Source organism: Nesoenas mayeri (assembly GCF_963082525.1).
Source record: "Nesoenas mayeri genome assembly, chromosome: 3".
Taxonomy (NCBI): domain Eukaryota; kingdom Metazoa; phylum Chordata; class Aves; order Columbiformes; family Columbidae; genus Nesoenas; species Nesoenas mayeri.
In genome coordinates this window covers 75,612-85,071 of record NC_137544.1, presented here as the reverse complement: position 1 = coordinate 85,071, position 9,460 = coordinate 75,612, and positions in this window count along the sequence as shown.

Here is a 9,460-nt window from a genome sequence, read left to right as displayed (position 1 = left end):
AAACAGAACACAAATCAACATTTAGTTGGATTAAACTTGTTCTGCAACAACCAGAAGTGTCCAATAGTTTCCAGGATGGTGCGTTAGTTCTGGGCCTCTGGCCCTCCATTCCTCCATTATTGTAGTTGGATCCTGAATTTCCTGAATCACATTCAGTTGAAGACTCAGGAGAGTTGCTGAAAATCTGCATTTGGAAGTCGTGCCTCAGTGACTGTGCAAAAACAAGTTATTTCTTTTTACACTGCTCAGGTAACAACCGTTACACTTGAGCAAATGGCGTTTGTAGTGTTGCTGGATCGCAGGGCAATAGCGTGGACACCGGCGTGGGAGCCTTCCCCACCATCATCGCAACGTGTTGGTTCCTTGGGGAACGTGTGTGGCTGTGGGTGGTGGCGCCGCATGGGGGCCACGGGTGTTCACGGTAACGAGGGAACGGCCCCGACACGGCACCGCGCTCTGTGCACCAGGATTTGTACAGCAGGATTGGACACGGCACCGCGCTCTGTGCACCAGGATTTGCACAGCAGGATTGGACACGGCACCGCGCTCTGTGCACCAGGATTTGTACAGCAGGATTGGACACGGCACCGCGCTCTGTGCACCAGGATTTGCACAGCAGGATTGGACACGGCACCGCGCTCTGTGCACCAGGATTTGTACAGCAGGATTGGACACGGCACCGCGCTCTGTGCACCAGGATTTGCACAGCAGGATTGGACACGGCACCGCGCTCTGTGCACCAGGATTTCCACAGCAGGATTGGACACGGCACCGCGCTCTGTGCACCAGGATTTCCAGGGGACACAGCGTCACTACGGGACCCCAGCCCCCCGGGACCCCAATCCCTCGGGACCCCCGAGCCCCCCGGGACCCGCTGTCCCCGGACCCCCAGCTCCCCGGGACCCCCGTTCCCGGACCCGCTGTCCCCGGACCCCCAGCCCCCCGGGACCCCCGTTCCCGGACCCGCTGTCCCCGATCCCCGCCCGCCGCGCTCTGCGTCCCCTCCCGCCGCCGCCTTCAGACCCGCCCCTCGGCTGGCACGCGCCGCCCGCCCATTGGTCCCCGCTGCGGACGGCCCCGCCCCCACCCGCCTTCCTCCCGCCCCGCCGCGCTTACGCCGTTTCTCATTGGCCAGCCACGCCGCCCGCCTAGCGGGCGGGGCGGGAGCTCAGCGCTGATTGGCTGCCGGGCGCAGTTGGGGGTCCGAGCGCGTGCGGGGCGGCGGCGATCGGGATAGGAAGTTGTTGTCCGGGGGGGTTGGTGAGGAGACAGAACGATTCCGGGGGGGTTGGTGAGGAGACAGAACGGTTCCGGGGGAGTTGGTGAGGACACAGAACGGTTCCGGGGGGCGGCCGGGCCGGGCCGGGCCGAGGCTCGCCCTGCCGAGCGCAGAGCGGCTGTGCAGGCGGGAGCGCTGGAAGGGGCGCGGGGCTGCGCCTCGGGGCTGCCCGGGGGAGCTGAGGCGGCGCGGGCAGCGGGTGGGTTCGGGCGGGCCGCAGGTTCGGTGGCCGCGGCGCTGGCGGACGGTGAGTCTCTTGCAGAGCTCGCGGGTGTTCCTGCGTTCAGGGAAAACTCTCTTCAAGCGTTTCATTCCTCTTGTGGCTGTTGCTGCTGCAAGTGAAGCACCTGATTCCATTGAACCCCTGTGCGCGCAGGGACGCTTTCTGCAGGGGCACCCGTGTCGGTACCAGGGCCCGGGCTCCTGCCCGCAGACACGGGCTGTCCCCCAGCGCTGGGCGGACACGGCGCGGCGACACGGGACGCAGGGCGAAGAGCAATAGCGGTGAGCACGTACTCTGTTAAAAAAGTCTTGCCAGTTAATGGTGAATCCTACTCCAGTTGTTGCCTTGTCGTGATTTCTGGAAGCCCTGGCTGTCTTTCTCTTCCCCTTTACTGGTAAAGTTGTGGTTTTGTTACTAGTAGGTTACAATCAGGTGTTGATTCTGGAGATGCTGAATGTGCCTGAGGAAAGCTGTAAATACAGTGAAGCTGGTGATTTGTACAGTACAGTGATATTGACTGCCTCTCTGGTTTTCAGTACTGTGTTCTGAGTGGCATTTGGGAAACATATAACAGGAAAGGCCAACTGCAAGGATTCAAAACTGGCTACAGGGTTATGTTGTGGGGTTTTTTAACAAATTTAATTGGACTCTGGAAATAATTTTATAGATGCTACAAAAGTAAAAAATATAACAAGATTTGCAGAAACTGTTGTCAGCTGTAATAGGAAAAAAAGCAAAAGTAACTTTGACTTTGGTTCAAAGGAGGCATTTCAGAACCAGAAATGAAGGTGAAGCTTTGCGTGGGAGGGCGATCAGCTCGGCACTAGGGAAGCTCCTTTTCCCTGGGTTTCCTGCAGCACAGACTTGGCGTGGATTCCAGAAATTCTGCTAAAATATCAGTTTATCAGCCAGGCCCAGTGTAGAGCAGCTCGAGCTGCTGCTCCTGAAGAGGGACCGGAGCAGGAAAGTCCTGGGCAGTTCTGCCCGCACGGCCCCATCAGCCCGAGTCCTGGCGTTGGGTTGGTGTTCTGCACCGGCAGCTCCGGGTGAGACCCAGTGGGACGCGGTTCTGTCCCCTCGCGGTGTGGCGGACGCGGCTTCGCTCCCGGGGACACGTCGGTACCTGTGACCCAGAGCTGGGCACCGCTCCGCGCTGGGACCCCGGTGCTGGGCACCAGCAGCACCTCAGGCTGCTACCAAAGAGACTCCTTTGCCACTGTCACCTCACGGGGGTGGGGGAGGGAGGATAAAAGTGACAAATTAGCCGGATAGTTCAACTTGTTTCAAAAAGCCCCAACATTCCAAAGCCAACTGCGAAGCCAAACGTATTCCTTTGCATGCGAGTTTTTCAGGCAGTTCCGGTGGACTGGAGAGTCTTTTAAAAAAATGCAATGAAGGCAGCAAGCGTGGGGACCAGCAGCCAGTAACAGGAGTGAGGCAAATGTTTATCAGTTAAATCAGCTCATCTCACGTTCTGATCATGTTCCCCTAACTTTCCAACACGAGTGGAGTCCAGCTCCCCTACGTGCCGCCCATCAGCTGCGGCAGCTCGGCCAGCTGTGCTGGTGTGTGTGGCTGGGGTTGGTTTGGTTGCTTTTGGTTGTTGTTTGTTGTGTGTGGGTTGTTTGTTTGTTTGTTTGTTTAACCAGGACTCAAAATGAATGGGGCAAAAGAGAAGAAGGAAAACTGGGAAGAGCAGGCCAGGCCTGATAGACACTTAGAAATAAATATTTAGGAGTGGCAATGGCCCTTGCCACAATAATTATCCACATTTCCTACAGGTCTATTCTAATTATATACTAATAATTTATCAATTTCTTTCAATAATTTCATGAAGAAATATGTTCAGAAAAAATTTTATTCTGAAAAAATATTCTATATTCCAGTCGTATTTTCCTGCCCGCAAAGGAAAGCTGCTCTTACAGTTCATCTTATGATTGCCTGGCTGAAAGACACGATTTAAATACAAGTTTCCAGCAAAGCACAAGCCAGAGTAAGTCACCGTTAGGGACAGGCTGCCTTAGCTTATCTAATTACTGAGTATACGGCTTCGTACAGAGCCTGGTTAGAAACGGCTTTATAGAACTCGCTCAGCATGAGTGAGTTTGCCCAACGCAGCTGTGAGCTGTGGACCCTGGAACTTCTGTTTGTTAAGGAAAAAGGGCTCAGAGTGCTCAAGACGAGGGAGCTGCTGAGAGGAACAGGACGGGTCTGACGGGATGGGACACACAGGGCTGGTTTGGCTACTGCAAATAACTCTTTATCTGCAGCTGCAGCTGCAAAACGGGAACTTGCAGGTCAGGACTTGGCCTGATGGCCCCATCTGAGGAGAATGGGGAGATCCCATGGAGAGCAGGGAGACCCCAGACTCCAGTGGTGCGGTTGGCCCGCGGGCCGTGCAGGGGCTGGGGCTGCGGGATGTTCCTGCAGAGGGTCCCTGTGCGCAGACGCCCAGCGCACGGTGCTCTGGCTGTGCTGGCAAATCAGTGACTGAACAGTGATTCTGGAACCTGTGCCAGAGTGTCCGCAGTGCAAACCCTGCGGAAAAGAGCTGCCCTGGCTCGTGTGCTCTGACTGCGTCCCCAGGCCCATTGAATTCACGTCTAATTAAAACAACAACAACAAAACCACTACCACCAAAAAACCAGAAACACGCACAAAAAATCCCCCATAAGAGTCAGAGGTGCTCCAGCTGCTGTAATTGACTTCCCCATCAGCTCTGCATGTTGTGTTTGGTACATTCTCGCTTGCAGGTCTCTCTGTGAACCCGTTTAACCAAAAGGCTTGAAGGAAAAGTTATGAAGGAAAACTAACAACTAATGTAGATAAATGTCTGGTGTGGATTGTTCTACTTCTCCAGCCGCTGTTCTCCTCTGGGTCTCGGCTGAGCCCGGCTGATTCACTGGTAATGTAAATCGCACTAATAAGAGAAAGAGCCAGGTGACGAAGCTCTGATTTTAGTTGTCTGCTGAGCACTTAGAGATGTTGACTGCAGCAGGGTTACAGCCCCTAGAGTTGCTCAGTGTTCTTGCCGTTGGGAATGCTGTGGTTGAGCTTGTCTGTGCCCAAGCAAAGGGCTGTGTGTTCGGTGGGTAAGGCTGAAGCAGGCGCTCCGTGGAGGCGTTAACGTTCCAAAGGTGCTGCTGAGAACCCTATAATCACAGCCCGTCTGGGAAGGTGGAGGACAGCAACAACACAGCGGATCAAACACGTGTGCTGTGAGACCCGCCAGTGCGGAGTCTGCGGTGTCTGCAGTGGGGATTTTGGGCAGCCCTGCTGTTGGTCTGTGGAGAGTAGAGCCTTACGAAAGCACGAGAAGTTCTTGGGAAGATCCGCATGTGTGTGACTGTCGTGTTTCTTGTTAGGATGGGAAAAGGCTTTGTCCTGAATTGGGAAACAGTGGGTTGAGTTCTGTCACTCTTTGGTTGGTCTCTACAGAACAGGTGACTCGGTCATGGAGTTGTTAAATAAACCCATGAAGAGACGGGAAGGGAAGGCTGGACAGTGCTTTTTCCTCATGTAGACTTTTGACTTGTGTACAATATGAAGACAGTTACTTCACGCTGTATTTTGGTTCACATTACGTGATCCTGCAGCTGAGGAGGAGCAATCAGTGCAATAAAGTGAGTGTGCTCGCAGAGGTAACCTCAAAAATGTGTCACCTGCCAAAAAACTACAAACCTTTTTATTACCAGGCAAAAAGTGGCAATAAAACAGTTTTCTGGAACTATGAATTTCAAAGACAAGTGGTCTGTAGAAGTGAACGAGGGACAGTGGGAAACGCTGCGTGCCTGGACTGCGTCAAATGGACTTTAAATGGCACTCTGTCCTTCCTCTGACGCCCTCTACAGTAAAACTTGTTATTGCTTAAATAAAGGATTTTCTCTTATGCTCAGGATGCGTTATTGAACGATGTTGAGGTTTTTATCACCATATTTTCTGTGAATATTTTATTTGGTTCCCCTTTAAGTTTGTTTTTCTTGTCCTTAACAGGCAGCTTTGAGAGCTCTCTAAGTAAAAGCGATACTTTTTTGCCTTTTTATTGCTCTTTTCATGTTATGAGCAGCCACCCTCTTTATGCTCAGTCTCATGCTTTTCTTCCTTTCTTGCCCAGGTTCAGAATACTGGGAATACCAAGCTTCAAGTTTCCTGTGGAACGTTGCGGGAGACCTTGACAATGTGGCACTGAGGGAGGTGATGAAGAGAAACAATACCTGTTCCTTTTCTATTTCGAGATGTTATTTTTTACCTTCCTGGTAGCTGTGAGATGATTTGCAATCTTGCGCTAGCATCTGCCTGAAAGAGAACACGGACCCTCTGGGTGCCTCCTCCAGAAATACTTGCTCTGTGGTTCTGGTGATGTCCAGGCTTCGAGGGTGGGGGATAGGGGAGCGTAAGTGTTATGGGGCCTCCCGGGATGTCTGCAGGTTTGGGTGACCCGTGGCTGGGACGGGGATGCCAAGGTTGTCAATCTTGCCCTGAATCTCTCTCTGCCTCTCTTGCAGCACCTGAGACCGAATGGAGGAGCAAGTGGACGGGAAGTTCCTGCGCCACACACAGATCACATTTATCGCTCTCGCCCTCAGAGACCCGGAGATCCAAACCGTTCGCATCGTGCCTTGAAGCAGCCTGTGCTCATGCGCTTCTCCCAGGGAGAAGGCGGAATGGCAGTGACTGGCCACGTTAAGCCGCAGGGTGCACACTGTGCAGCTGTCAAGCCCAGCTCTGCGTTAGCTCACACCTGCGGTTTTGCGCCGCACACGCACATTTGAGTTGTCGCTGGTCGTTGCAGTGTTTGGCTTTGGTGAGGACAGCGTGTGTTTGTCAGCAGTTGGTGTAGGTGGAATCTTCAGGAGAAAGCGATATTTCCGTGCCAGAACTGGTTGGTGTTTGCATGGTATTGTGGCGGTTGTTCCTGCAGGCGATGAGTGCTGGAGCATTATTGCAGGATGAGGGGATTTTGGAGGCTTGTCTGTGAGATGCACTAGAGGCAGCAGCTGAAAGGGAAAGGCTGAGGTTTGGAGGGTTTGTCAGTGGGTTTGAGGCGGTTGTCAGCTGAAGAGTTGGCTGTTTGCAGGTGAGGTGTAGGGCAGAGGGTGAAGCTGACTTTGCCTGGGCGGCGCAACGGGCTGGGTGTGCAGAGCTGAGGAGAGCGGGCTGCTGCGGGTGACCCTAAAGCTGCAGAACCAGCCGGCAGCTCCAGCCGCTCCCGCTGCCGGGCAGGGCCGTGCAGGCCAGTGCCCTGGGGCACAGCGACGTGACCCTCCGCAAGTACCAAAGAGCAGGTGAGGACCGTGGGCACTTGTACTGAGCTGTGACATCTCTAACCTGTAACACTGGGGTCCAGCAAGTACCAAAGAGCAGGTGAGGACCGTGGGCATTTGTACTGAGCTGTGACATCTCTAACCCGTGACACTGGGGTCCAGCAAGTACCAAGGAGCAGGTGAGGACCATGGGCATTTGTACTGAGCTGTGACATCTCTAACCTGTGACACTGGGGTCCAGCAAGTACCAAGGAGCAGGTGAGGACCGTGGGCATTTGTACTGAGCTGTGACATCTCTAACCCGTGACACTGGGGTCCAGCAAGTACCAAAGAGCAGGTGAGGACCGTGGGCATTTGTACTGAGCTGTGACATCTCTAACCCGGGACAGTGGGGTCCAGTAAGTACCAAAGAGCAGGTGAGGACCATGGGCATTTGTACTGAGCTGTGACATCTCTCAGGCATGTGCAGGGGCCGGGGCCAAGGCAAGGTGGACGCGCTGTGGGGTGTGGGGAGGTGTCAGCCCCCAGACTTGTCCCCTGTCTGACTGTAGTGCCCTTGGGCTGGTGTAGCTCAGTCCTTCGTGTGTTTCTCTTCAGGTGGAGCAGCGTGCAAAGGAAAAAGGAGGCAGAGGAAGGTGGTGAGCCTGTGAGGAAGAGTGTAGCGAGTCTGGCGTGCACTCACGGTAAGGTGCCGTGAGAGGCAGTAATTACAAACTCAGGTTTGCATTTATACTCGCTATGATGCTTGCTCAAGCATTTGCTGATTAGCTAAGTTAGACATTACATAAGCGAAGTATTTTGTGTTCCCACCAAAGTTACTGCCAATAACACATCTTTTGTCTATCGTAATCTGTCCCTGCTGGTGTAGCTCAGTCCTCCATGTGTTTCTCTTCAGGTGGAGCAGCTTGCAAAGGAAAAGCAAGGAAGGAGGCGAACCTGTGAGTAAGAGTGATCGAGAAAGAGGGTTGGAGCGCACCTGCCAGTCAGGAGGGATCAGGAAAGAAGACACCGGTGGTGGAACCGCAGGTCAGGAGAGCTCAAGGAGGGAGAAAGGTGACTGTAGCCATATGGGTTTTTCTAGCTCACACACCAATGAAAACAGTTTGGATAATAAAAGAAATGTATGCAAAACCGATAAGTAAAGGCAGAGAATGTTTATGTGCTATGTATGGGATAGACCTGAAGGTATATTTATTCCTACAACAAAGGAGAATTCGCAATGGTAATTGAGGATGTGAATTTCCAGATTGCATTGGCAACATACGCAGGCAACATATCCGTTTATTACCCTCAACATAAACTGTGGGCTGAAATTGGTAATTTACCATTGTGCAGCAAATGCTGCTGTCAGCAACGACCAGTAAGTGACAAGACTGTATTTACTGATGCCTCTGGTCGCTCACGTAAGGTTGTAATTACATGGCTAAACTCAGATACCCAGTGCTGCAAACACAAGGTAGAAAAAGAGCCCAAGGGTCAAACAAGTTCTTGAGCTGACAGCTGTTAGGATCGCTTTGAGGTGTTCTGTAACAAACCTTTGAATGTTGTCACTGACTCATATTCTGCAGCTGACATACCTAACCGCCTGGAAGCTTCTTTTCTTAAGGAAAAGGATAATCCTCTTTCGATGGCTGAATTGAGAATGCTATGGTTTCTAATAAATCATAGACATCATGGTTATTATGCAATGCACACCCGCTCTCACACGGCCCTTCCAGGACCACTTGCGGAAGGCAGTAGGAGGGCCGATGCACGAGCTGTGCCGCTCACTGTGCCTAAAGCCTTGGAGCAAGCTAAATGATCACATAAATTCTTTCACCAGAGTGCAAAGGCGTTAAAACGACAATTTCAAATGACAGTGGGTCAGGCCAGGAGCGTTCTTATGTCCTGCCCTGATTGCCAACAGTTGGCACCCGCGCCATCCACAGAGGGTGTTAATCCAGGAGGGGTTACTGCCAATGAAGTACGGCCAGCGGATGTAACGCATTGTTCTGAATTGGGTAAATACGTACGTGTTTCTGTAGACGCTCATTCCAGATTTCTCGTTGCTGCTGCACACGCTGGTGAAAGAGCACGAGACGTCTGTAACATTGGTTGGCAGGTTTTGCTGTTTGAGGAGTTCCACGGTCTGTAAAACCAGAGGAAAGCGGAACGCACGCTCAATTAGAGGAGCGATCCCCCAGCGCGCTGTAATAGAAGTGCCTGCTTTTTAACACTTTCAAAACAGTGTTAAAGAGTCTGTTTGACGACTTTTCGGTATCATTTCTGGCGACGAGGATGGGATAATCTGCCTGACCTCCCGTGGATCCCAGGATCTCTGGGACCTTGTGCCGGCACCGGGGAATTCCCGGAAGGGACCACAGCTCCTCGGACCAGCTCGGGACGCGGGTAAAGCCCCATCAGTGAGATCAGGCACTTTCGTTGTCTGGCTGGGTTGTGACGCTGCCTGCGCGAGACGTGGGCGACACCGGCGCGTGGGGTCTGCGCATTCGCGTCTGCGCATTTTGGTGAACTGAGTAACTTAAAAAGAAATGAAAAATTAAAGAGGAAAATGAGAAAACAATAAATAAAACAGAAAAACGAGGGAACAGGAATTTGGTAAAGCTGCCTTTAGGGATTTTGCTGTTTTTCCCTTAGCAATTGTATGATTGTGTCTTCAGTGACCTGTTGTTGTTGTTACTCGTGTCTTGGGTG